Source organism: Callorhinus ursinus, unplaced genomic scaffold, assembly GCF_003265705.2.
Source record: "Callorhinus ursinus isolate GAN/ISIS: 27379988/994484 unplaced genomic scaffold, GSC_fseal_2.0 scaffold39, whole genome shotgun sequence".
NCBI classification, from domain to species: domain Eukaryota; kingdom Metazoa; phylum Chordata; class Mammalia; order Carnivora; family Otariidae; genus Callorhinus; species Callorhinus ursinus.
The window spans coordinates 12,045,827-12,073,174 of record NW_027397101.1 but is presented as its reverse complement, the minus strand read 5'-3'; the positions used below and the strand labels follow the sequence as shown (position 1 = coordinate 12,073,174).

Sequence of the window (27,348 nt, the reverse complement as noted above, 5' to 3'; positions counted from 1 at the left end):
GTTGGTTGAATAAGGGAAAAAGAAAAATTCAAAAAAAAAAAAAAAGAAAAGAAAAAGAAAAAAAAGAAAATTAAAAACAATTAACTTTGAAAGGCTTAAGAATCATGGGGAAAAAAGCCATGAATCCTATGTGCAGTATTCCCCCAGTGCTGGCATGCTGCCTTTCTCATTGAACGGTAAACTTGTTCTTGGCTGGCTGTTCTTGCTGATCTTCTGGGGGAGGGGCCTGTTGCCGTGGTTCCCCAATGTCTTTGCCGGAGGCAGAATTGCCCCACCCTTGCCAGGTCTGGGCTAAGTAATCTGCTCAGGTTTGCTCTCGGGAGCTTTTGTTCCCTGCAAGCTTTCTGTACAGCTTTGGAGGATGAGCGTGAAAATGGCAGCCTCTCAATCTCCACCCAGAGGAGCCAAGAACTCAGGGCCCCAGTCCTCAGTGAGCCCCCAGAGAAAAGCCGTCAATCACTCCTGTCTGGCTGCTGTCTGGCTGCACTTCGTGCTCACCCAGCCTGTGATTGAGCATTTCTATCTCTGGCACACAACCCCGTGTGGAGTCTCCAAATCCAACAGATCCCTGCAGTGCCCTCCTGTGCCACTCCTCCCAGGGGAGGAAAGGGAGTCTCCCCAGATCTGGCACTTGTTGGGTCCCTGCTGGAAGAAGAGTGGCCCGACTGTGACGCAGATCATGGTTTATGTCAACCCTGAGCTGGGAGCCCACACCTCGGCTCCGTCTCTGCAGCTGGCTTCCCGGCTCCGATACCTGGGAACTCTGCCGCACTCAGGCATCCGCGGTCTTTCTGTGACCCCGAGGGTCCTGAGACCACACTGTCCCAGTGAGGGTTCCACCCCCTGCTCAGCCACTGGAGCGACATCCCTCAGTGGAGCAGACTTTTAAAAGTTCCAATTTTGTGTTCTGCTGCTCTATCACTTGCCGGTTTCAACTGATGGGGTCCCCCTCCGCCATTGTCTATCTTCCCGAATATCGCCTTGGATTCACTTCTCCGCATGTGCTACCTTCCAGAAAGTTGTTGCTTTTCTGTTCAGAGAGTTGCTACTATTCTTTTCTTTGATCTCCTTTTGAGTTTGTAGGTGTTCAGAATGGTTTGATCCCTACCTAGTTGAATTCTTGGGTCCAGACAAAATTTAGATCTCCTACTCCTCTGCCATCTTTCTCCTCTGCCTAGTTAGATCCTGTTTAAAAAAGTTAGAAAACTCTCTATCTGCCTCTTGCCAGTGAACAGTTACCTTGGCAAATGGCCCTAGAACTATTTGGAGAAGGGGAAATGTTGTTACGTATCTGCAGTGATATTGAAAGATACTTTCTCAATAATAGCCAGCCTGTCATTTAATCAGTGGACACTGAAGTCTATGATTTGACTTGGTTGTAGAAAATGGGTGAGAGACCAACAAATATCCATTGCAAACTGATATCAACCTTCTGCTCAGTCTCCCCTCTCCCCACTTTATAACTGAACAATACCCTAGTCAGTTACCTGTAAGTCTTGTCACTAGGAACACTGATCTACCTGTCATTGTCAAAAGTGCCTGTGGATGAAGGCACCATGATAGTCAATCCAGCATTAGTAGACATTGTAGTGTTTATATCTTTTTATATATCTACCTTGCTTCCATTGCAGCCATTCTAGATAGTTTCCTGGATTCCATTCTGAAGTCCCATCATCCTCCTTAATACTGCAAAGCCTGATAATCTCTCACCTTCAATCTGTACTACAGAATATAGCCACCACTGAGTTTCTCAATGTTACCCTTTCCCTTTTCACCAATGTACCCTTCACTGCTTAAATCACATTGGCTCTTCTAGGCTCTCCTAGGGACATAAATGTCAGGTGGTGAGTTTTCAAATCTTACCTTGTAGATCCATTCTAATTTTCCTACCATTCTAAACCTGTAGATTTCCTTGATACTTAAAAAAAAAAAAAAGTCCTAACATCTCTAGTTCATTTACTGCAGGTCATGATTATGTGTAAGCTTCAAAGAGTTATTCCAACACACACATTTGGTCTGGGGTCAGTGTTCCTGCTGAAACACTAAATTCAAAACACAAATAAGTTCTATGTCAAATTCTCCTGATGTCCAGCCTTATATTGACCCCTACCTTGATCTACTATACACAGCAGATATAAACATGTTTAATCTTGAGTATATAAGCTATGTCCCTCTGAAGCAGACACTGTACTTCTCCAGTCAGGCTGTGCTGAGACCTCATTCTGGTTATTGCCCTATGAGGGCAAAAATAGGTTGTAGAGTGGGATCTTGAGGAGAATAAGATAATTTTTTGAGGAACCTATCCCAAGTAAGTTCATTGTACATTCCCAAGGCAAATGGAGGTATAATTTTTCTCTAAGAGTTTAAGAGTACTGTTTTGTTCTGACCAAGGGGATTCAGAGGAATTTAGGAGTTCAAATTCACAAGCTCATCCACTCAAATGTCCCCTTAGTTTCCCATACTGTTTTGTGTAAGGACCAGGCCTTCATTTATAGTTCAATTAGGCTACAGTGTCCTTTGCAGCTCTAAGTTTACAATTAAATCCAAGGTCTGATTTTCAGTGAAGTTTGCCTTTTAATTCTAGGGAATAAGAATATCTTCAAAAACTGCTATAGCCACACACTCTCAGGCTTTTACAGCTTGCTTTGGGTTGGGGCTGGATGCCCTGAGCCTGTCATTCATTTTATTTTCTTTCTTTCAAGGCTTCTGATTCAGTCAACAAAAGCTAGATTTCTCCACTGTTAGCATTGTGTTTGTACCATTAAGGGCCATAAATAGTTAATATTTCACCTTCTTCCTCAGTTTGATTCTAACTAACCACAGGTAAAAAGGCTTAGTAGTTGGGCTATGTTTACATTCCATGGATTATCACCACCCTATTACCAGCAGAAATGCAATCTCTTATATCAGACCAGTGAGTAACCCTGCACCCAAATCCTTTCCTCATTCTACTTTCTAGTGTCATGCATAGTTCCAACTGTGTTAAGCCAGTTTGCCCAGAAATCACAATAGAGGTTTATGTGATGATAATGTTACTAAAGACATTCCCATGTAATAGAAATGAAGGACACATAGAATAAGGAAAAGGGGGACTATAATAAAAAGATGCATTACTGAGCCAGAACTTCAACAGATTGTTTGATACCCAGTGTTTTTGTTTGTCTGTTTTGTTTTGTTTTTCCTGAGATGCCAAATAAAATGCTTTTAAGGGAAATTTGTCCAAGGAAGGAAAGGGGAAGTAATTTCTCCAGCAGATGCCATAGACCATTGTCAAAGCTTTGCCTCTTAAGAAATTAAATTCCCACAATTATGGCTTGAACACGTGTCATTGCTATAAAGGGTTTCATAACCTCCCCAACCAGATGGCAACATGGAAGTCACAGGGAGAGGATGAAAGGTGTGTAGTGTGAGTTCAAGATAAATCACTGTTAGGCCAGCTCAGCATGAAGTCGGTCACAGCTCACAGACCTGCCATAGTGGCAGCTGGGACAGAAGAGAAGTTAAGGCCAAGGAAACCTAAAGTGATACATGAGGTGTGACTGATACATATAAGCTGGGCTGGAAGTTACAACTGAGGGAGACTTTATTTATGTGAAGAGACAAAATTAGGGAAATGATTGCGAAGAACCAAAAAACTGAGTACCTACTGGCTTATATAGAAAATCGAAATGTATTAGCTTTAACTAAAATGTTTTGTGGTGATTGTTTCAGAACAGCCATGATACCGTAATTAAATGGGTTCACCCAGTATCCCCTTCTCTTACTATACATGAAAAGTTTTGCACAGATCTAAAAGGGGAAAATTTTTTTTTTAATTTTTATTTATTTATTTATTTGAGAGAGAGAGAGAATGAGAGATAGAAAGCACGAGAGGGAAGAGGGTCAGGGAGAAGCAGACTCCCTGCTGAGCAGGGAGCCCGATGCGGGACTCGATCCCGGGACTCCAGGATCATGACCTGAGCCGAAGGCAGTTGCTTAACCAACTGAGCCACCCAGGCGCCCCTAAAAGGGGAAAATTAAACATATGAGAATCATTGATTATTTACCCCTTATGGTTGAACTTTATCTAACTTAAAATTTCCCTTTTTAAACATCTTGCTTTCTCACATTGGTGACCCTACAGTCCACCAGAGAAGTCTTAGATCCATCATCCTGCCATTGCATCAACTCTGTTGTTTGCTGCACTTTAGTATTATTTTACTCATGTCACTGTACTACTAAATGTATTATTTCTATCTCAAATAACCTTTAAAACAAAAACAAAAAACCCAGATAGCCTTTATAATTTATGACTGCCCTCTTGTTTTATGTAATTATCCTCTTATTGTAATGTCTCTTTTCAATCTTTTCCTTTGTACTTACTGCTGTGATCATGTCTTAGGATACTGCCCATTTTTGTTATTGTTGTTGTTAGGCCAATAACACTTGCCTTTCTCTTACAACAATATCCCTGAAGTTATTGCCATTGCATCACATAAATTGCTTGGATAGACTTCTTGAAATGTTTTGTTAAATACTGTATGTTTTTTTAAAGATTTTATTTATTTATTTGAGAGAGCAAGAATGAGAGAGAGAGAGAGAGAGCACATGAGAGGGGGGAGGGTCAGAGGGAGAAGCAGACTCCCTGCTGAGCAGGGAGCCCGATGAGAGACTCGATCCCGGGACTCCAGATCATGATGTGAGCCGAAGGCAGTCGCTTAACCAACTAAGCCACCCAGGCGCCCTAAATATTGTATGTTAATCTTAAAATTTTACCTTTGTAAGATAAATGGTTATAGGAGAGTATTGGGTAAACCAATCACAGAAAAGGAGAAGCTAACAATACAAGGATATTTGACCCAACCTATCTTTAAATTTTGCTTAGTTGGCTTTATCTTTTACATGGTTCTGTGTTTTCTTGGGTTATTTTTTTCACTGAACACTCAAATGAACCTACTGTTTTCTGGGCATGATATTAAGCACTGGAGATGGACTGGGATGAGGGCAGATTTGAGGAGAAAAGAGTGGCAGCAATAAGGGATGCATATCTTTCTTGGAATACCTTGATTGAATATGGGAAGATAGTGGCTTTTTTGTTGTTTTTAAAGATTGATTTATTTATTGGAGAAAGCGAGAGAGAGAGCATGGGGGATAGTGCAGAGGGAGAAGGAGAAATAGTCTCAAGCAGACTCCACACTGAGCATGGAGCCTGATGCAGGGCTTGGTCTCACAACCCTGCGATCATGACCTGAGCCCATACTAAAAGTCAGACACCCAAACAACTGCCTGCCCAGGTGCCCCATGACTATATATTTTTTAAGATTTCATTAATTTATTTGAGAGAGAGAGAGCATAAGAGCAGAGGGAGGGGCAGAGGGAGAAGCAGGCTCCCTGCTGAGCATGGAGCCCAATGTGGGTCTCAATCCCAGGACCCTGAAATCACGATCTGAGCAGAAGTCAGATGTTTAACCAAATGAACCACCCAGATGCCCCCCTACCCCATGACTATTTTTTTAAAGTTAAAATATAGTGAGAGTGTAGAATTGATAGACAATGACAGTACAATTTATAAGTAAATGGAACAACTAACTGAACTTTGAGGGTGATAACCTTCATCTTTACAAAGAAGATGACTTTCAATAGGGTCTTAAATGATGAGGATGACACCAATTAAACAAATAATAACACATTTTAGGATCATCAGTAAACATCTTGGTAACTCTTTGTGCTCTAAATTTTCTTTTCATTTTGCCTGTTTTCTCCATCTGTCCCATTTTTTGATAAAGTAGAGAAGAAGAAAAAATAGTGATCTTTGGCAAGCAGGTTATTCCTCTAACAAAGAAACTCATAGATTCCTCCCAGAGTAATGAGGCTCCCTAATGATCTTCTCCCTTATTGTCACCTTTCTTGATGTGTTCTCTGTAGAGAGATATTCACTCTCAGACATAGTCAATTTAATAAAATAGCTTTGATAGTCACATTAAACAAATATCTTTATGTGCGAGTTTAATTTATCTAGTTTGACAAATGTTAAGGGAAGAAAAGATCTCTTGGAAGATGAGATATTCACAATACTGCTAACTTTAGGGGTTTGAGTCTTTAGAACCAAGAGTCAGAATGAAAATCTAATTACTCACTACCTCCATGTCACAGCATTTTTAATTTTATTGTTATCTAGAGAGCACATGTCAAATATAACTAGCAAAGTATTTGGACAGCTAAATTTTACCATTACCTCCCAAGGTACTTTGTTGAAAGCTTAATGATGTATTTTTATCATTGATCTGCTTGCTATACTGAACAATCCTTTCTATATGTAGAAATACATGATAAAGAGAAGTGTCAAATTTTCAGCCCATCCAAGTTATTTTTTAGAAAAAAGATTATTTTGCATTTTTTGGTTCTTGGGCTAAAAAAATCTTTAATTTTGGTTTTCACAAGGAAATAGAATTCTATGCATGACTCAACAAAATCAGGAGTTTAATACATATAATCATTATTCATTCTGTCATTTGCATTATAAAAATGATAATGAGTCAGCATATATTCATAGTTCTGCTTCATAGAACATTTTGCTTCAATTAAAATATATTTTATGTTGCAGCAAAATTCATATGACTTTTTACTTCTAATTTTATTGTGAAAACCTTTTTATGATATTTCAGGCATGGTTGAGGGAAAAACAATACTTGTGACTTTATAGCTTAGTGTCTATTACTGTGTTAGTGGATTTATGAATTTTGTTAACCTTCCCAGCCTTTGTGTTGCTCAAACTGCACTCCAGGAACCAGTAGTTGTGTGGGAGGTTTGGGGATGAGCAGCTTGGAGACCTACAATAAGGAAAAAGCATGTTGAGAGAGGAGTGCTTCAGTAAGAACCAGGCAGAGGGTCATGGCAAGCTTCAGGATAGGATCCATTTTGGAGACTGATAAGCATCTATTCAACCCTGCGCTCTTTCTGCATACTTATTTTTACAGATAGTTTAAAGAGCTAATTAAAAAAAAAAAAATTCCACACAGTTTAACTGATACCTGACATGCCACTTACTAATCCAGCTTCAGACAAACAGCTTCAGACATCTCCTAGTTATGCTTATCAATGTGTAAGGCCATCAATTGTCTACAAATTCACCTCATCCATTCATTAAATAAGAATGCATTGAGTACCTCCCACTTATTATGTATTTTGGCAAGTGTTGAAGATTTCCAAGATAAATGATTGCACATTAACTTTCCACAGTCCAGTGGGGAAGATGAGCAAATAGTCAAATTATCTCAGAAATGGGGTATAAAGTAGTGATATATATATATTTTTTTGCATGACCAATTATTTTACATACTTTGTTAGAAGCAGTACTCAGCCTGTGGAAGTGGAGCATGATAGAGAGGGTAAGGATCCTAACGGGAGTCTCAAGTTTTAATATGAAGTAGTTCTGTTACATTCAGATTATATTATTTTAAATTTAAAATAATATTTCTTGGGTTATTAAATGTGGTTTTAAGTTTCCAGATATATAGGTGAATTTTGATTCTTTTTGGTATTGATTTTCAACTTATTTTCTTTGAAGTCCTGTAGACCATGTTCTCTCACCATGATATTTTGAAAATTAAGGCTGGCTTTTTGACATAAATATAGTCAGTTTTAATAAACTTGTGTATGAAAATATCATATATTCTCCAGTGTCTCCCCTCCACATAGGTCTTGGCTCCTCTCCATTCTAGCATCCTCCCCTACCATTTCACTGAAACAAATCTTGTCTTGGTCATCGATTATTTCTACACTGCAAATGCACTGCACAGCTCTTGGTCTTCATCTTGCTTGACTCACCAGCAACAGTTGATACAGTTAAACATTCTCTTCTCTTCAAACCATTATTTTCTCTTGGTGTCTGGAACCCCACTCTAACTTCCCCACATACTTGGGTAGCTATTCTTTTTCATTCTCTTTTGCTGTCTCCTCTTCATCTGCCAGTCTTTAATAGTTGAAGTATCCAAGCCTTCAGTCCTTGGACCTCTTAACTTTCCAAACAGACTCACTCCTTCGGGGATGTCACCAGATCCCAGGGCTTTTTAATATTACCTATGTTCTAATGACTTCAAAATTGACATTTCCAGCCACACTTTTCCCCCTGGATCTCCAATACCCAGCTCCCTATTTGATATCTTCATTTGATTGCCTAATGGGTATCGTCAAACTAACATTTCCACAATGGATCTCTTGAAAATTCCCCCTTAAGTAAGCTTTGGTGGTCCTCCTTCTCTGAGTTAAGGTCAACTCTACTTTTCCTTTTGCTCAGATCTAAAACCATGGAGCTATGCTTTTTCTCTCTCATTAACACCCCACATGGAATCTGTTTGCAAATCCTATCTTTTCTATCTTCAAACATACCCATATTCTAACAGTTTCTTTCCACCTCCACTGTTTCTGCCCTACTCTGCCTTATTCATGTCTTTCCTAGATTGATGCAATAGTCTTATTTCTCTGCTTCTGATTTTAACCCCCTTCAGTTTCTTCTCAACATTCATCCAGGTGGTTCTGTCTGTTATCTACCCCAAATCCCTCATGGGCTTTCCATCTCATTAGGAATAAAAGCTGGTATCTAATTTCTATAGTAACCGTTAGATGATTATCTTCAGATTCATTATTCTCTGAGCTCTTCTTACTCCTCTCTCTCTTTCAACTCTCTCCAAATTAACTCAGTCTCTTGCTGTTTTTCTAAAACAATAACAACAAATATACTCAGACTTTGTTGGTCATGTTCCTACACCTGGAATGTTTCCTTCCATGTACCCACAGGGCTTGATCCCCTTATCCCCTTCAGGTCTTTACTCAAATGTGGCTTTAGTAAGGATTTACTTCACTCCCATGTCTAAAACTGCAACCCTTTCCCACACATTTCTTCTACCCTTGGCTGCTTCTTCTCCTTAGCAGTTATTGTTAATGGTATATATATATATATATATATATAATTTTTGTCTTCTCTGCTATAATCTACATATGAACCAACTGCATTTTTTCATTACTGTATTCTAAACATCAAAATCAGTGCTAGCATATAGTAGGTAATCAAGAAGGTTTGTGAAAAGAATAAGTAGCTGTATCAAATTATGAGCTGCACAGTGGTTACCTTGCTGCTCTAGATAAAAGCATATGGAGGCAGAAGTTAGCATGCAGGAAGTTTATATGGAGTGTTTTGGGATCTACTTGTGTGAAAGTGAAGGGGAGAAAGCAGGAATGAGCAAATAGAAGATGGGCTGCCATGTAGCCTCAACAAAGGTTTCTTCCAACAACACAGGAAGCTGTCCTGCATGGTGGTTCTAGGCCACACCTTCATGCTCAATGTCTGTAAGGGTGCAGGCTGCATTTGAGTGACGACTTGGTGAGGCAGCATGGCCAGTTTGGGCAGCTCCAGGTGAGATTAGAGCTGGCAGTTGGCAGCACCCAGCACCTGGGTGCAAAGATCTATTAATCCTGAAAAAGCATCTTTCAGGTGTCCACTGCAGGACCATGGCCTTAAGACGATTGCCATGTTCTAGAAGATTTCTCCTCCTAGCAACCACACAGTTTCCACACCTTCAAATCTTCATCCGAAGAGGTCTACTTTTTATTTCTTTTTCTAGTTTAAAGAGAAACATGCACTCCACCTCCCGCCCCACATACTCTCACAGACCCATATCTTGCAATATAAGCATGTTACTTGTTAATTACACTTTTCCTGATTACATCTTCCAGCTAGAAGATATGCTCCAAGAAGACCGATTTTTTTCTATATTTTGTTCACTGAAAATACTCACAAGCACTTAGAACAGTGCTTATAATATTTAAAATACTTGTGGAATGAAAGACTTTCAAGCTTCTGACTGAACTGACTGTGATATTTTGACTACTTGGAATTCTGAAGAGTGATGATAGCTCTTTTGACTTCACTGATGTACAGGGAAGGGTGAAGCAGAGCCTGACTCCTTGGAACAAGCCTTGTACTGCAGCCCAAGAGCAGACAAGATACTCCAGGGCCATTTTTATAGCAACCAGGTGGGCGGCAAGGTGACTAGAAAAGAAATGAAACCTGCCTATTAGGATACCCAACAATTTGCAGGCACAAACTTGGTTCATTGAGGGCTGAAGTAGCTCTAATGTCTCTTCGTTTTTAGGCTGGGCGCAGCCTCCAGGGGAGGAGACTAAGGCTAGGCTTAGAGGTTAAGAAAGAGATTGACAACAAGCTTTATCTACGGATAGTTTTTGCCTCTAGAATTCATGCAGGGAAGATGCGATGGAGCAGGCTGCCACCAGAGGGCGCTGTGGGACCTCTTTGTGAGGTTTCGCTTTCCAGTGTAAGATTGCGAGCTTGGGAACACAAGCTTTTAAAAACGTTAACATAGAGGAATTTTGCTGATGTCGTTAATGACTTTGCTTCATTTTGAAAGTACATAGAATGAGAAAAAATGCGTTAAATTGTACTTGAAATTTAAAAATTGCAAAGGATATTAATAGAAGTTTCACACGAAAAGATACTAATATTCCTTAAATGACATTGGAGATATTTACCCTACATCATAAATTTTTAAAATGACAGAGATAAAATTTTTCACCTATCAGATTTTCAAGAATCCAGAAGTCTGCCCACCCAAGCAGAAGTTGGTGGTGGTAGCATTAATTGGCTCAGTTTTTAAAGAGGAAAACTTGGCAACCTATTTGAAAGTTACAAATGCATTTTACCTTTGACTTCTCCACACTCATAGGAATTTACCCTAGAGATCTACCTCTTAGATACAAATTAACAAACTATTTTTCAATCTCAAAAAGAATAAAAGTTTTGAAAAATGAAAATCTTGGAGTATAATTAAATAATTTCAGGTATATCAGAACTGTAGAAAGACATGAAGCTGACTATAAGGAAGATGCTGTTTATTTACTAATATAAAAATCCCTCTAGTTACTTTCAGTGGGGTGGGGAGTAAGGTAAGGCCCATAATAGTGGGCAAAGAATGCAATATTTTTTCTTTTCTAAGTGAGGGTGGGGTGGGGACTAATATACATACTTTTGTATATTTGTAGAAGGAAATTTTGCAGGAATCCTCAGATGCCAGTAAAGCTGGTCTTGTTGAAGGTGGCATAAGGAGAGGATGGAGGCAACTAAGAAAGACTTAGTTCTATATACCATTTTGTGAGGCCTAGGTTCATGCAAAATATATTACTTATTCACAAAACAATAAATATATGTTTTTTAAATTGCAGGGGGGAAATGTTGGGTTAGTCATTGAGGAAATGTTGACAGTTCAACTTATCACTTAAATGCATCAGATCCTTAGAGGTGTTTGTATTCAGTTACTTAGTTTATAAGTTACTAATTATCTGCTTGAAATCAACCAGCACTAATATGTATGGCAATCTTGAAATGAATGAGGTGAAGTTTCCAGCAGGGTTGTCCCAGGGAGAACTTGCAGAGATCCCTTGGGATCTCTTCTTCGGTTGTCTTGACTTTCCATGATAATCTTGCTCCCCACCACCTACCATGTTACAGATTGATTTGCCCTTTGGGCAAAGAGGAAAGAAGTTAACAAACCTTTTCCTTACATTGTAACAGATTTACTCTAGTAATACACATTCATTGACTTAATGTTTATTGAATAGCTACTAAGAACCTGGCAACAAACCACCTTCTGAGGATACAAATCTGTCAGACATAACCTTTCCTTCAAGGAACTCATAGTCAAATAAGAAGATGACATAGGCTGATTACTCCACAGAATGATATGTGCCATGGAAAGAAAAAAAAAAAAACAAAGGAATGATCTCTTTTTACTGAAACTGAAGAGAACCTTTAGATCATTTCATGGATTTTAAAATATGAGTAGGGATTCTCTGGCAACAGGGTGGGGAGAAAGAAAACAAAATCCTTAAACAGAAGGAATAGTACTTGTGAAAGATCTGAAAATACACGGTCCATTACAAGAGTTGAAGAGTTTAGTGTGGCTGGAGTGTGTTTAAGTCAGATTTCTATCATTTTGAGAGGAATTACTGCCACTGTGGCTAATACTAGCTACTTAGTAGATATTATGTACTAGGTATGTTATGCCATTTAATTCTAACAATAAAACTCTGAAGTATGTTATCTGAATCATACAGATAATGATACCAAGAATTATAAAAATTTATCTAGTTACAGACATAAGTAAAGCCAGGAGTCAAGCCCTACATTTGATTCCAAATCCCATGCTATGAAGTATGAATAAGTGTTTGCTGAACCTCTTCTATTCTCCCTTCAGATTTACTCTTTACCTGTCTCCATCCTACTCTCTCACCTGGAAACTAGTCTGGATGGAGTTCAAGACACTCTGTGACCTTGGGAGTCCAGGGTGGTTTGTCTCGTAGGCAGGATAGGTAGGAAACCAGAAAGAAGGGAGAAGATGAAAGTGGTTTATCAAAGGGCTCCCTCACATCCTGTGGTCTTGTGCTACCCAGGACTCCCAACTGAAAATCGCTGTTTGTGCCCAAAGGAATCTCTCTATACATCTGACTCCTAGAGGGCGGTAACTGCTCCTTGTCCTCGTCTCTGCCAGCCTCAGTGTGGCACCTTCCCTTGTGGTTTCCCTACATACAGCCCACAGTTTTATAATGGGTTCTTTATTAGACTCTCCTCAATTATTCTAATTTGAAAGTGCCATCTGTTTTCAGTTGGCACTAGACCGACATTTAAGAAGTTATTGTTATTATCTGAATGAGAGCTAATGAAAGCTTATTGTGGTAGTAGCAGAAGAAATAAAGGGGATAAAATGGATTCCAGAGTGAGATGAGAAAAATCTGAATTTTAAGAAGGCTACAAGGAAAGAACAATATTCAGTCTTAAGATTTAACTTCTATTACGGAATGGAAATGGGTCTCTCTTGCACCTTTTATGTTACACCGCATAGAAAAACTCTTAAACTTAATAGCAACATGAGACAAAATAAGTGGTTCAGAACTTGACACCAGAAAGGGAAAAGATTTCACTGCTTGTGTTGAAGTACATGGAGCCACATTATTCATTCAGAGAGGGTGGTGCCAGATGTCAAACAAGTGATAAGTGCATAGTGAGTACAACAAGAGGTAGTTTCCCCTGACGGGTGGGTCAAACAGTAGGACGTATCAACCTGGTCCTGAGGCTGAAGGTAGGCAGTAAGCCTCAGGAGGAAGGTCAACAAATAAACAGGATCCCCACCATGAGATTAAATTCAGAGTCAAACTCCAAGTGCTGGAGAAAAGGACAAAGGCAAAGGCAAACATGTGCTGCCTGGACAGATTGCGACAAGGAGGGCATATTGCTGGATTTCTTGTGTTTCCTTAAACCACCCAATTGTGCACCAGACTGGAGCAAGGCTGAGAGTGCCGAAGGTCAAGTGGCTCCAATTGTGAGAAGTAAAGGACTGTAACATCCTTTTCATACATAGGCAGCCCAGCTCTGAGGTTTTGTTTTGTTTTTTAAGACTATGATTCCATCATCTGGTCAAAATTTCTATTTTCATCTAATGTTTCATAGTAGCAACACCCTGGTGCATTCGAGGAAGCATCTGTGTTCTTCATCAGTGTCTCACAAGTCGAACCATATAAAGTAGTACAGGCATAAAAATATTACATTACTAAATTGCTTCCTACTGAGATTTCTTTTGATGGTATTAAAAAAAGTCAGGAAACAATATTTTCAACATATTCTCTGGAGTTTAAGGTATTTTGACTTACAGTCTCCAAGGGCAATATATAGAAAATTACTTCCTAAATTAACAAATCAATTACTTAAACCAAATGGATAGGAATGATGGCACTGAAATAATGATCCTTTATGAAGAACATCTTATAGGAGATAAAATATAGACAGTGTCTTTGACTTAAACAGCTGCTATATTAATCATTGTGGTATAATTGATAGAGGTGAAGAGTTTATGCTTCTTTCCTTTGTGTTGAACATTCTGATAAATGGGTATCTGATGTGACAAGGAAAGATAACATAATGAATATCTTACTGTGCTTGAATGAACATTTAAAAAAAAAATGACTGACATTGTATTTTGTTCCAGGTGGGAATAAAAAACAAGCAGTTCCTGGCCAGTGATACGCCAGTTAAGGGTGTTTGACTGACAGCATGTTGGCACCAGCATTGAAGGAAGTGATGGACTTTGGCTCCAGGTGAGTACAGTTCTCGAGGACATCATGGGTGCATGTTTCTGACTCTTACCCACGGAACTCAGAAGATAACTCCAGCAAGATTTTTATCCTCTCAAAATACTGGGCTACTGCATTTCTTCAAAATATTATAGTTGTAAAATTCTATCATACTTTAAAGTCAATGAATATATATATTTTTCCCTCTCCAAGTGACCAAACAGGTAACTATGAATAGGTTTCTTTCTGAACTGGGTGTCAAAATGCCTGAACTATAAGTAGAATGAAAGATGAAATTTCATAGAGTGTTTGGGGGCTAAGGAGGGAAGCCTATTTCCAGAAGTGACCAAGGTGTGAACAAAGTTATCATTAAATATTTCAAATTGACACATTGTTCTGTAACCTTCTTCATGACAGGCAGTGGAGGCCTGAGTTAGCCTTGAGGACTCAAAATTTTGTCACTTCCAAAGTCATGCAATTAGAACAGGCAGATAATCCAGTAACTCAAAAGACTCCCTGACTTCTGGTTTCTAAATGACAAGAGATCAGAAGTAAGGGTCAGACATACCCATATTCTAATAATGATTCTGCAAGTATGCACCTTCATAAATTCATAAGCCAGAAGGTATGCCTCACTTAGGGACCTCAATATGAAGCTTTTGTGGGCTGAATAGAATAGGCTGTAAATTTAAGGAATGGAGGAGAAATGTTACACAACTTAATTTTTTAAGTTTGCAAGACTTACATATTAGGCCAACACACATGTTATTTTAATTCACATATCATTTTTGCCTTCCACAGATTTAAATATTAACAAAGAAGGTAAGCTAATTAAGTCTACACAGGCAATGCTATCAAAAAGAGGTAAAGAATATGCAATAAGTACTTAGTCTACTTACCAAATATGAAATAATCTCTCCTATTGTCACAGCAATTCTATATCTGGTGACAATGTAAGGGAAAAAATTAGGAATATCTGGAAAGATATGAGCAAAGGATGTTTCTCATAGTCTGTTTTAATAGCAATGAAAATGATAAACAACCAAATAGTTAATTGTACTGAACTTATAAAATAGATTTTTGATCAAATTGTGAAATTCTATAGAACTATTAAAATGATTTAGAATACTTATGAAAGAAGGGATAAGCATAGTTTTAAATTTAAAAAAGCAGGTTAAAATGTCTTTAAGATAACATTTGTATGTTTATGTAGAAAAGGCAGAGGGAAAGATACCTATATGATTATTTTATTTTTGTTTTTTAACTATTTTTCTGATGTTTTCATACTGGAAGTTTTTCCTATAATCAGAAAAAATACAACTTAACATTGAAAATTTTTCCACGAGAAAATAAGATTGTAGAAGAATAAGGTCATGAAAAAGTAGCATATTTTTTTCAGAGATTAAAAATCAGGTTATGAAACAGAATTGGAGTAAAATCCAATATTTGTGTAAAATGTATATCTATATAGATAACAAAACAGAATTTGGGTAAAATCCTGCATTTGTATTTTTTTAAAAGAACATACATGTATATTTTTTAAAAAGAACATATATACATGTTATGTATTATGAAAATATAAAACATTTTTGTTTAAATAAAAGAGTTTAGGAGAGTCAAGATAATTCCTATTTAATAAATGTGTAAAGTCCCCAAGGAGATTCAAATTTGAGTAGGGCCTTGAAGGTTAAGTAAATAGGAATGTGTTTTCATTAGTATTAATAACAAAATTTGACGTGTTGAAATGGATTAGAGTACATGTTACGCTTACTTGTATTGCTCTACTTTTCATTTTGTAGAAAATTATAGTATTAAGTGATAGACACTGAATGAATTTGAATATCGATATTTGTTTCAAGTTTAGAATAATCAATTTGATGTACTAAATGCCATCTTTTATTACACACTGACACTTTGTAAATACTACTACATTTTAAACAAAAATTACATTAGTGTGTGATTAATTATAATATGAAAATATTAACCAAATCTCTGAAAGTTAGTTATATTTCATTACCATGGTCTTCTGCAATTTTTCTTTATCTGACTTCTGTGATGCATAAGTAGGTTATATATTTATCTTAAAAAAGAAAAAAAATAATAAAAGAAACAACTCTAATTTCTCAGGTGAACATTTCATTTTAAAACGAAATTTTGTGAAGAATAGCAGTTCTGTCCTCTTTCATAGAACTCTCTGTACCTATCTTTCACAGAGACTATGGTTTCCAAGTCCATCTTTTGCTCTTTTTATTTTCCCTGTATATTCTGCTTAGATGATCACATACACGCATGGCTTTAATATTCCAAAATTTATTACTCTACACCCACACTCTAATTGTCAACTAGAGCAATATACCAAATGAATAAGAGGTATTATTCTCACCTAGGCTGTATTTCCTGCCTTTTTACTTTAGTCTATTTTTATTTTTTTATTATGTTATGTTAATCACCATACATTACATCATTAGTTTTTGATGTAGTGTTCCATGATTCATTGTTTGTGTATAACACCCCGTGCTCCATGCAGAATGTGCCCTTTTTAATACCCATCACCAGGCTAACCAATCCCCCCATGCCCCTCCCCTCTAGAACCCTCAGTTGGTTTTTCAGAGTCCATCGTCTCTCATGGTTCATCTTCCCCTCCGATCTCCCCCCTTCATTCTTCCCCTCCTGCTATCTTCTTCTTTTTTTTTTAACATAAAATGTATTATTTGTTTCAGAGGTACAGGTCTGTGATTCCACAGTCTTACACAATTCACAGCGCTCAGCATAGCACATATCCTCCCCAGTGTCTATCACCCAGCCACCCCATCCCTCCTACCCCACACCACTCCAGCAAACCTCAGTTTGTTTCCAAGATTAAGAATTCCTCATATCAGTGAGATCATATGATACATGTCTTTCTCTGATTGACTTATTTCTTTCAGCATAACAGTCTCCACTTCCTTCCACGTCATTGCAAATGGCAAGATTTCATTCATTTTGATGGCTGCATAATATTCCATTGTGTGTATATATATATATACCAGTTCTTCTTTATTTTTTAAAAAGATTTTATTTATTTATTTATTTGAAAGAGAGAGAGATAGCAAGAGCAGGAACACAAGCAGGGGGAGTGGGAGAGGGAGAAGCAGACTCTCCTGCTGAGCAGGGAGCCCGATGCGGGACTCGATCCCAGGACCCTGGGCACATGACCTGAGCTGAAGGCAGATGCTCAACCGACTGAGCCACTCAAGCATCCCACCAGATCTTTATCCATTCATCTGTCGATGGACATCTTGGTTCCCTACATTTGTATCTTTGGGGTAAATACCCAGTAGTGCAATTGCTGGATCATATGGTAGCCCTATTTCCAACTTTTTGACGAATCTCCATACTGTTTTCCAGAGTGGCTACACCAGCATACATTCCCACCAATAGTGTAGGAGGGTTTCCATTTCTCTGCATCCTGCCAACATCTGTCATTTCATGACTTGTGAATTTTAGCCATTCTGACTGGCGTGAGGTGGTATCTCATTGAGGTTTCGTTTTGGATTTCACTGATGCTGAGCGACGTTGAGCAGTTTTTCATGTGTCTGTTGACTATTTGCATGTCTTCTTTGGAAAAATGTCTGTTCATGTCGTCTGCCCATTTCTTGATTGGATCATTTGTTCTTTGGGTGTTGAGTTTAAGAAGTTCTTTATAGTTTTTGGATACTAGCTTTTTATCTGATATGTCATTTGCAAATATCTTCTCCCATTCTGTCAGTTGTCTTTTGGTTTTGTTGACTGTTTCTTTTGCTGTGCAAAAGATTTTATCTTGATGAAGTCCCAGTAGTTCATTTTTGCCCTTGCTTCCCTTGCCTTTGGCGATGTTTCTAGGAAGAAGTTGCTGTGGCTGAGGTCGAAGAGGTTGCTGCCTGTGTTCTCCTTTAGGATTTTGATGGACTGCTGTCTCACATTTAGGTCTTTCAACCATTTGGAGTCTATTTTTGTGTGTGGTGTAAGGAAATGGTTCAGTTTCATTCTTCTGCATGTAGCTGTCCAATTTTCCCAACACCATTTGTTGAAGAGACTGTCTTTTTACCATTGGACATTCTTTCCTGCTTTGTCAAAGATTAGATGACCATAGAGTGGAGGGTCCATTTCTAGGCTCTCTATTTTGTTCCATTGACCTATGTGTCTGTTTTTGTGACAGGACCATACTGTCTTGATGATGACAGCTTTGTAATAGAGCTTGAAGTCCGGAATTATGATGCCGCCAGCTTTGCTTTTCTTTTTCAACATTCCTCTGGCTATTCGGGGTCTTTTCTGGTTCCATAGAAAATTTAGGATTATTTTTTTAAACATTTTATTTATTTATTTGACAGACAGAGAAAGCAAGAGCAGGAACACAAGCAGGGGGACTGGGAGAGGGAGAAGTAGGCTTCGCACTCAGCAGGGAGCCCGATGTCGGACTCGATCCCAGGACTCTGGGATCATGACCTGAGCAGAAGGCAGATGCTTAATGATTGAGCGACCCAGGTGGCCCAAATTTTATGATTATTTGTTCCATTTCTTTGAAAAAAGTGGATGGTATTTTGATAGGGACTGCACTGAATGTGTAGATTGCTCTAGGTAGCATTGACATCTTCATAATATTTGTTCTTCCAATCCATGAGCATGGAACATTTTTCCATTTATTTGTCTCTTTCTCAATTCCTTTCATGAGTATTTTGCAGTTTTCTGAGTACAGATTCTTTGCCTCTTTGGTTAGATTTATTCCTAGGTATCTTATTTTTTTGGGTGCGATTGTAAATGGGATCGACTCCTTAATTTCTCTTTCTTCTGGCTTCTTGTTGGTGTATAGGAATGACACTGATTTCTGTTCATTGATTTTATATCCTGCCACTTTACTGAATTCCTGTATGAGTTCTAGCAGTTTTGGGGTGGAGTCTTTTGGGTTTTCCACATAAAATATATCCTCTGCAAACTGTGAGAGTTTGACTTCTTCTTTGCCAATTTGGGTGGCTTCTATTCCTTTTGTTGTCTGATTGCTGGGGCTGGGACTTCTAATACTATGTTGAAAGTAGTGGTGATAGTGGACATCCCTGCCATGTTTCTGAACTTAGGGAAAAAGCTCTCAGTTTTGCCCATTGAGAATGATATTTGCTGTGGGTTTTACATAGATGGCTTTTATGATATTGAAGTATGTGCCCTCTATCCTTATACCGTGAAGAGTTTTGATCAAGAAAGGATGCTATCCTTTATCAAATGCTTTTTCTGCATCTATTGAGAGGATCATATGGTTCTTGTACTTTATTTTATTAATGTTTTGTATCACATTGATTGATTTGCAATGTTGAACCAACCTTGCAGCCCAGGGACAAACCCACTTGGTCGTGGTGAATAACATCCTTTTAATGTACTGTTGTATCCTGTTGGCTAGTATTTTGGTAAGAATATTTGCGTCCAAATTCATCAAGGATATTGGTCTGTAATTCTCCTTTTTGATGGGGTCTTTGTCTGGTTTGGGGATCAAGGTAATGGTGGCCTCATAAAACGAGTTTGGAAGTTTTCCTTCCATGTCTATTTTTTGGAACAGTTTCAGAAAAATAGGTATTAATTCATCTTTAAATGTTTGGTAGAATTTGTCTGGGAAGCCGTCTGGCCCTGGGCTTTTGTTTGTTCGGAGTTTTTTGATTATTGCTTCATTTCCTTAGTGGTTATAGGTCTGTTCAGGTTTTCCATTCCTTCCTACTTCAGTTTTGGTAGTTGATACATCTCTAGGAAGGCATCCATTTCTTCCAAATTATCTAATTTGCTGGTATGTAGTTGCTCATAATATGTTCTTATAATTGTTTGTAGTTCTTTGGTGTTGGTTGTGATTTCTCCTCTTTCATTCATGATTTTATTTATTTGGGTCATTTCTCTTTTCTTTTAGATAAGTCTGGCCAGGGGTTTATCAATCTTGTTAATTCTTTCCAAGAACCAGCTCCTACTTTCGTTGATCTGTTCTACTGTTCTTTTGGTTTCTATTTCTTTGATTCCTGCTCTGATCTTTATTATTTCTCTTCTCCTGCTGGGTTTAGGCTTTATTTGCTGTTCTTTCTCCAGCTCCTTTAGGTGTAGGGTTAGGTTGTGTATTTGAGACCTTTCTTGTTTCTTGAGAAAGGCTTGTATTGCTATATACTTTCCTCTTAGGACTGCCTTTGCTGTATCCCAAAGATTTTGAACACTTGTGTTTTCATTTTCATTTGTTTCCATGATTTCTTTGTAATTCTTCTTTAATTTCCTGGTTGACCCATTCATTCTTTAGTAGGATGCTCTTTAGCTTCCATATTTGAGTTCTTTCCAATTTTCCTCTTGTGATTGAGTTCTAGTTTCAAAGCATTGTGGTCTGAAAATATGCAGGGAATGAGCCCAATCTTTTGGTACCAGTTGAGACCTGATTTGTGACCTAGGATGTGATCTATTCTGGAGAATGTTCCATGGGCACTCGAGAAGAATGTGTATTCTGTTGCTTTGGAATGGAATGTTCTGAATGTATCTGTGAAATCCATTTGGTCCAGTGTGTCATTTAAAGTCTTTATTTCCTTGTTGATCTTTTGCCTAGATGATCTGTCCATTTCACTGCAGTGGGTGTTAAAATCCCCCACTATTACTGTATTGTTCTCAATGTGTTTCTTTGCTTTTGTTTTTAATTGCCTTATATAATTGGCTGCTCCCATGTTAGGGGCATAGATATTTACAATTGTTAGATCTTCTTGTTGGATAGACCCTTTAAAGTAGGATATAGTGTCCTTCCTCATCTCTTATTACAGTTTTTGGTTTAAAATCTAATTTGTCTGATATAAGGATTGCCACCCCAGCTTTCTTTTGGTGTCCATTAACATGGTAAGTGGTTTTCCACCCCCTCACTTTCAATCTGGGGGTGTCTTTGCGTCTAAAATGAGTCTCTTGCAGACAGCATGTTGATGGGTCTTGTTTTTTTATCCAATCTGATAGCCTGTGTCTTTTGATTGGGGCATATAGCCCATTTACATTCAGGGTAACTATGAAAGATATTAATTTAGTGCATTGTATTTCCTGTAAGGTGACTGTTACTGTATATTGTCTGAGTTCCTTTCTGGTCTATGTTACTTTTAGGCTCTCTCTTGGCTTAGAGGACCCCTTTCAATATTTCTTGGAGGGCTGGTTTCGTGTTTGCAAATTCCTTTAGTTTTTGTTTGTCCTGGAAGCTTTTCATCTCTCTTTCTATTTTCAATGACAGCCTAGCTTGATATAGTATTCTTGACTGCATATTTTTCTCATTTAGTGCTCTGAATATATCATGCCAGTCCTTTCTGGCCTGCCTGGTCTCTGTGGATAGGTCTGTTGCCAGTCTAATGTTTCTACCATTTTAGGTTACAGATCTCTTGTCCTGAGCTGCTCTCAGGATTTTCTCTTTTTCTCTGACACTCTTAAGTTTTACTATTAGATATCGGGGTGTTGACCTATTTTTATTGATTTTGAGAGGGGTTCTCTGTGCCTCCTGGATTTTGGTGCCTGTTTCCTTCCCCAAATTTGGGAAGTTCTCTGCTATAATTTGCTCCAATATACCTTCTGCCCCTCTTTCTTCTTCTTCTGGGGACCCAATTATTCTAATGTTTGTGTGTCTTATGGTATCAGTTATATCTTGAATTCTGCCCTCGTGATCCAGTATTTGTATATGTCTCTTTTTCTCAGCTTCTTTATTCTCCATCATTTGGTCTTCTATATTATTAATTCTCTCTTCTGCCTCGTTTATCCTTGCAGTTAGAGCTTCCATTTTTTATTGCACCTCAGTAATAGCCTTTTAGATTTTGTCTTGGTTAGATTTTAGTTCTTTTATTTCTCCAGAAAGGGCTTTTCTAATAACTTCCATGCTTTTTTCAAGTCCAGCTATTATCTTTAAAGTGATCATTCTGAACTCTAGTTCCAACACCTTACTAATGTCTCTATTGAATAGGTCCCTGGCAGTTGGTACTGTCTCTTGTTCTTTTTGTTGAGGTGATTTTTTTTCCATCTTGTCATTTTGTCCAGAGGAGAATAGATGAATGAGAGAACAAAATGTTAACAGGGAAACAACAACCCCAGAAAATATTCACTAAACAAATCAGAAAAGTCCTTCCAGGAAGTGGTCATTTTTCTGTTTGGAGAGTTGTTGCTATCCTTTCCTCAATTTGGTGTTGAGTTCGTAGGTGTTCAGAATGGTTTGATCCCCATCCAGCTGACTTCCTGGGATCAGACAAAATCCAGGTCTCCTACTCCCCACCATCTTGCTAGCCATGGCCTTAGATTCCTCTTTAATGTGGTCTCCTCTTTCTACCTTCCCCAATGTCAAATCTGAAAAAGTGATATCCTACTTATAGGGAAGGATGTAGAAGGAGGTGCCCACCTTGACTGAGTAGGCCTGAATTGTCTTTAATGGGCAGGAGAAAGGACAAGTTTGTTAATGTCATTAACATATTATAACTTAATAATAATTAGAAATTTTCTCCCTTTTTTTCCATTATCTGTGAATTTACTCTTGGTAATTCCTCACCTTTCTCTTATCAGTGCTTCTCTCCAAAACATACACATTATACATGCATGACCTGACATTAAGTTGAAATGAGAAGAATGGCAGAAAAATATGTAAAATTGCAGTTTACCAACATAGGTGTGAGGGGACAGATTTGTACTGTTTGACCGAGGCTCAAATATCTACTCTGCTATGAATGAGTTATGCAGTCCAGAGTCTACCATTCTTTTTAAGCCTTTGAGTCATAAATTATTTATTCTAAATTGTTCCAGTTCTAAAAGTCAAGTAATACAGTGTTTGTGGAAACAGTCTATAAATGTTTAAGCACTTTGTGGGTGTAAGCACCGATTGTTACCAACCATAGAGAATAGATACAACTTACCAAAATACTCACTTGCTGTATATGTATATATACATTTGTGTATGCACATAGAAAAACAGACTGCCTCTATAGAAGTAGTAGGATTAGTTGTGTCTGCCATGAAATCTCAGCTTTTTGGTAAAATATCTTCAAGTAGATACTTGAAGAGAAAGTTTCTTCCTTTTTACTTTAATGTGTGTTGCCTGCCCATCAAATCAGCGCAGTTCAATAATTCAGGAGGTGTTCTCTCTGCCCTTTGATCACAAAGTGAATTCAACTGGGTATAAAATCCCAAGATAATGAGCTGGGCAACACAAAGCAACTTCCTCTTATGAAATCCACTCACAAAATAAATGTGGTATGAAAATTAAAGACACAGAATATTAAGGTAGCATTGATTCATTGATCCAGAAGTTATTTCCAACCATATAATATTAATAACACTCCATGACCTGAAATGTAGGTTGTAGTGAACATCACACAGCAACAAAAAATATTTAATATTGCCGACAATTGTAGTAATGTTGAACTTTAACAGTTGAAATCACATTTGCTGAAGTACTGAGAATATTTTGTAAACTCTAACATAAGAAACTGTCAGGAGATGAGAATTTGGTCAGATGAATCATTATTCATTAGACATTAAATAATATATGCTGAGAATAAATCAAAATATATTTCATGTTGGTTGCACTGAAACCACTTGGATTTCCAAATAATGTATAGTAAAATCTGGGAGAATTAGATCACCAAAAACCAAAACTCTCAACTGGATTTTGTGTGTATGTCCTTTATTCACATATCTCAAGAAAATTCAATGACTTGAAAATCGACCAGAGCTAAGAAAGAAAGAAAGAAAGAAAGAAAGAAAGAAAGAAAGAAAGAAAAAAGAAACAGACTAACTCTCAAAATGATGGTTCTCAATAATTAAAAGATGCGATCAGTCAAAAATGTTAAGCATCTATAATATACGTTATATTCCCCACAGGTCTAGGGAGATAGGGACATTAAAGTGTTTTACCTTCAAGCAATGATTCTCCGTGAGAGGAAATAAGCTATACATAGACACTTCTGAATAGTATGTCATTATGTACATATATATCATACATATTTAGATAACTATTAGTATCATATGCCAAAAGATAAGGAGAGATCCAGAGCCAAAAGCTTTCTACAAAACAACATTGGATTTGTGTTTCAGCAACTGAGAAGACTTCTTGAAGGAAGTTGAATTTGATAAGTTAAAGGGATGATGTGCAGGCTGGGCATGGTATTGTAGAGGGAGGGGACAATTTATATTCAAACAATGACTTTGAATATATTCAAAGAAGACAAAGAAAAGGACAGCTAGCATTTTGTTGTAATAAAGGGTAACAGTACTGGAAAGAAAAGGATAGAGATTAATTTTGGTGGTCTTTAATGCTAGCCCAAGGAGTATGTTCTTAATTTTGTATTCCCCTTCCAGTGATTTTTGAACTTTATATTGTATTGGACCCCACTACCACTGCAAGTATAAATGTTTGCAAAATCTTGTTCTAACTTAAAATGGAAATACTCGAGATCTTATACTGGTGGAATATATAAAAGTTGTTACCAATCTGTTAAATTCAGAGCAGTGCAAGTCAATAAGCAAAACTTACCTCCTAAAGTGTATAAAATGTAAAACTTAAAACTTTTTCTTACAACCTTTAAATACATTTACTTTCCACAGCAAAATTATTGATCTCAAGGTTACAAATCAATAGTACTTGGAACTATCAAAACTAATCTTGGTATATTACAAAAACTTTTTACCTTTTGTAATAAACAGAAACTCAAATTCATGATGACATAATGCTGAAAAGGTATAGAATAAAATGCAAATTTTTTGATATCATACAGATATTCAGTAATCATTATCTTTTTTTAAAGATGTATTTATTCATTTTAGAGAGGGGTAGGGGCAGTGGGAGAAGGAGAGAGAGTCTCAAGCAGAGTGCAGAGTCAGGCGAGACTCGATCCATGACCCTGATATCATGACCTGAGCTGAAATCAAGAGCCAGACACTTAACTGACTGAGTCACCCAGACACTCCAAAAAAGTGTTCTTAAAATTGTGGTTAGTGTTGTCATCTGCTGGGTGTTTGGGGGGTGGGGAAATGAGAACTGATGAAAGAAAACACAATATTTCTATGTAACAAAAAAAATGAAAACAATGCTTTTTAAAAAAGTTTATGTGAGGTGAAGCTGCTAACCTTCTGGTTATTCAAAAAGGTAAATCAATCTCCTTCAAAGATCCTTTATATCATATAGAACCACCTTCAGTGTTTTATACAGAATATAAGACTTCAAATACAAAAAAAAATCAGCAGTTCCCCTAGATCTATGATAAATGTTATAGATGAAAGTATATTAAACTCAGACCTTAACAATAGTAGATGATAAATATACAAAAATTCCTCTTAAGACAATCTTTTTATCTTAATGAGAAGAATTTCCTTACATGTTTAGGTATCACTTGAGCAGTTTTTCCTTTACATGAAAGAATAAGTGATCTTTACCATTAAATTTTTTGATTATATCTTACATATGTGATAAAGTAGTTTTTTTGGTTGTTGTTGAAGTATGCTGTAACAGTTAAATACCACCATCTGTAGTATAGACCAATATATACCAGTTGCTGAGATCAAAGGTATTGCTACGCAATATTGGCAACTTGGAAATTAGAGTGAACATATTAGACCTATGAAAACTGATATTTTGGGGCACCTGGGTGGCTCAGTTGTTAAGCATCTGCCTTCAGCTCAGGTCATGATCCCAGGGTCCTGGGATGGAGCCCCACATTGGGCTCCCTGCTCTGAGGAAGCCTGCTTCTCCCTCTCCCACTCCCCCTGCTTGTGTTCCCTCTCTCGCTGTGTCTCTCTGTCAAATAAATAAATAAAATCTTTAAAAAAGAAAAAAAATAAAGAAAAAGAAAACTGACATTTTATAACCAGCAGTAGAGATTATTAGCATCTACTCTGGGTAGGAGTTGAAAGCAGGGACAGGATGTGCTTCATTTTTAAACATATTTTTAATATTAGAAACAACTGATTTTACAAAGGTTAGAGGAATTTGTGGTGTTCTAATCCTTGTACTGAAAGTTACAAAACTGTAGCTTTCAAATTTCTTTCAGTGAATCCTAACTTCTAAAAATAATTGTTTTAAGAGACACAAAAGCAACCAAAGCATCTTTTGGGCTCTTTGAAATTCATTTTGATGGGACATGGTTTTCCTTTCAAAAGTATGTCATATGTAACACTGTACAAATATTTATTTTCCAAAAAAATTACAGAGAAAATTTGAGCAGGGGACCTCTCTGTATAATGATCAGTGTACTCTATTTTTAAAATAGTTTAAGCAGTTTTCGAAGACTACAAAACATTCTATTTCTTAAAATTGCTTTGATTCCTAAAAATAGAAACTCATGATCTAGCAATCACATAGTATTAAGAGACTTGCAAGAGCAACAGAATCACATATTGCTCCACATCTATCTATGCTATAGTCGCATCGAATGGAGAACAAAGTTCAACTCTCCTGTTAGTAATTACCCTATTTTTAATTTAACATGTTTATATTATCTTGATTAATTTAATTTTATCTTTTTAAAGATTTTATTTATTTATTTGAGAGAGAGAATGAGAGATAGAGAGCACGAGAGGGAAGAGGGTCGGAGGGAGAAGCAGACTCCCTGCTGAGCAGGGAGCCCAATGCGGGACTCGATCCCGGGACTCCAGGACCATGACCTGAGCCGAAGGCAGTCGCTTAACCAACTGAGCCACCCAGGCACCCTTGATTCATTTTAAACATTACCTATTAACTTCCTATTATGACACTTATGTAGGATGAAGGACAGGCACCCCAATCATAAGACTTCTTTTGATCATCTATTCAATGTGTTGAGTCAAATTATTTTAGGGAAATCAACATTCAACATTTAAATCATGATTATATAAATGTTGCTTTCTGGGTTGCTAACGTTTTAAACTAAGATGCTTTTAATTTTCCTAGTTTCTAAGATTATTAATGGCTTTCAAATTTCAAATGCACAAAATGATGAACATACTTGAGACCTCCATTACTTATGTTGTGATCACACTCCCCCACCCTTCTGCTCCCATCTACGTGCTGGCTCTCTGATCCTCCCTGCCTCTGCTTTTCTCTGTTAGATTTCTTGTTCCTGGATTGCACTTCTTCCTCCTTCTTGATTATGAAAGCATCACTCCAATGCCAGTCTGATTTTCCTCTTTTACTTCTCTGTTCTGTTTTGTTTTGCTTTTTTTTTTTTTTTAACAAGAACCTCTCAGGATTTTTGAAATTCATGGCAATGTGACTTGGTGTGGGACTAA

The 27,348-nt window shown here is 37.5% G+C and overlaps 1 long non-coding RNA gene across 2 annotated transcripts in view; it reads left to right on the top strand.

The window, feature by feature from the left end:
* LOC112836255 (uncharacterized) overlaps positions 1-27,348 on the top strand; it is a 1,106,139-nt gene that overhangs the window by 679,452 nt on the left and 399,339 nt on the right. For both annotated transcript variants that reach the window (XR_012374749.1, XR_012374748.1), the window contains one exon: positions 14,031-14,139. This is a non-coding gene — a long non-coding RNA (uncharacterized lncRNA). The remainder of the gene's footprint in view (positions 1-14,030; positions 14,140-27,348) is intronic.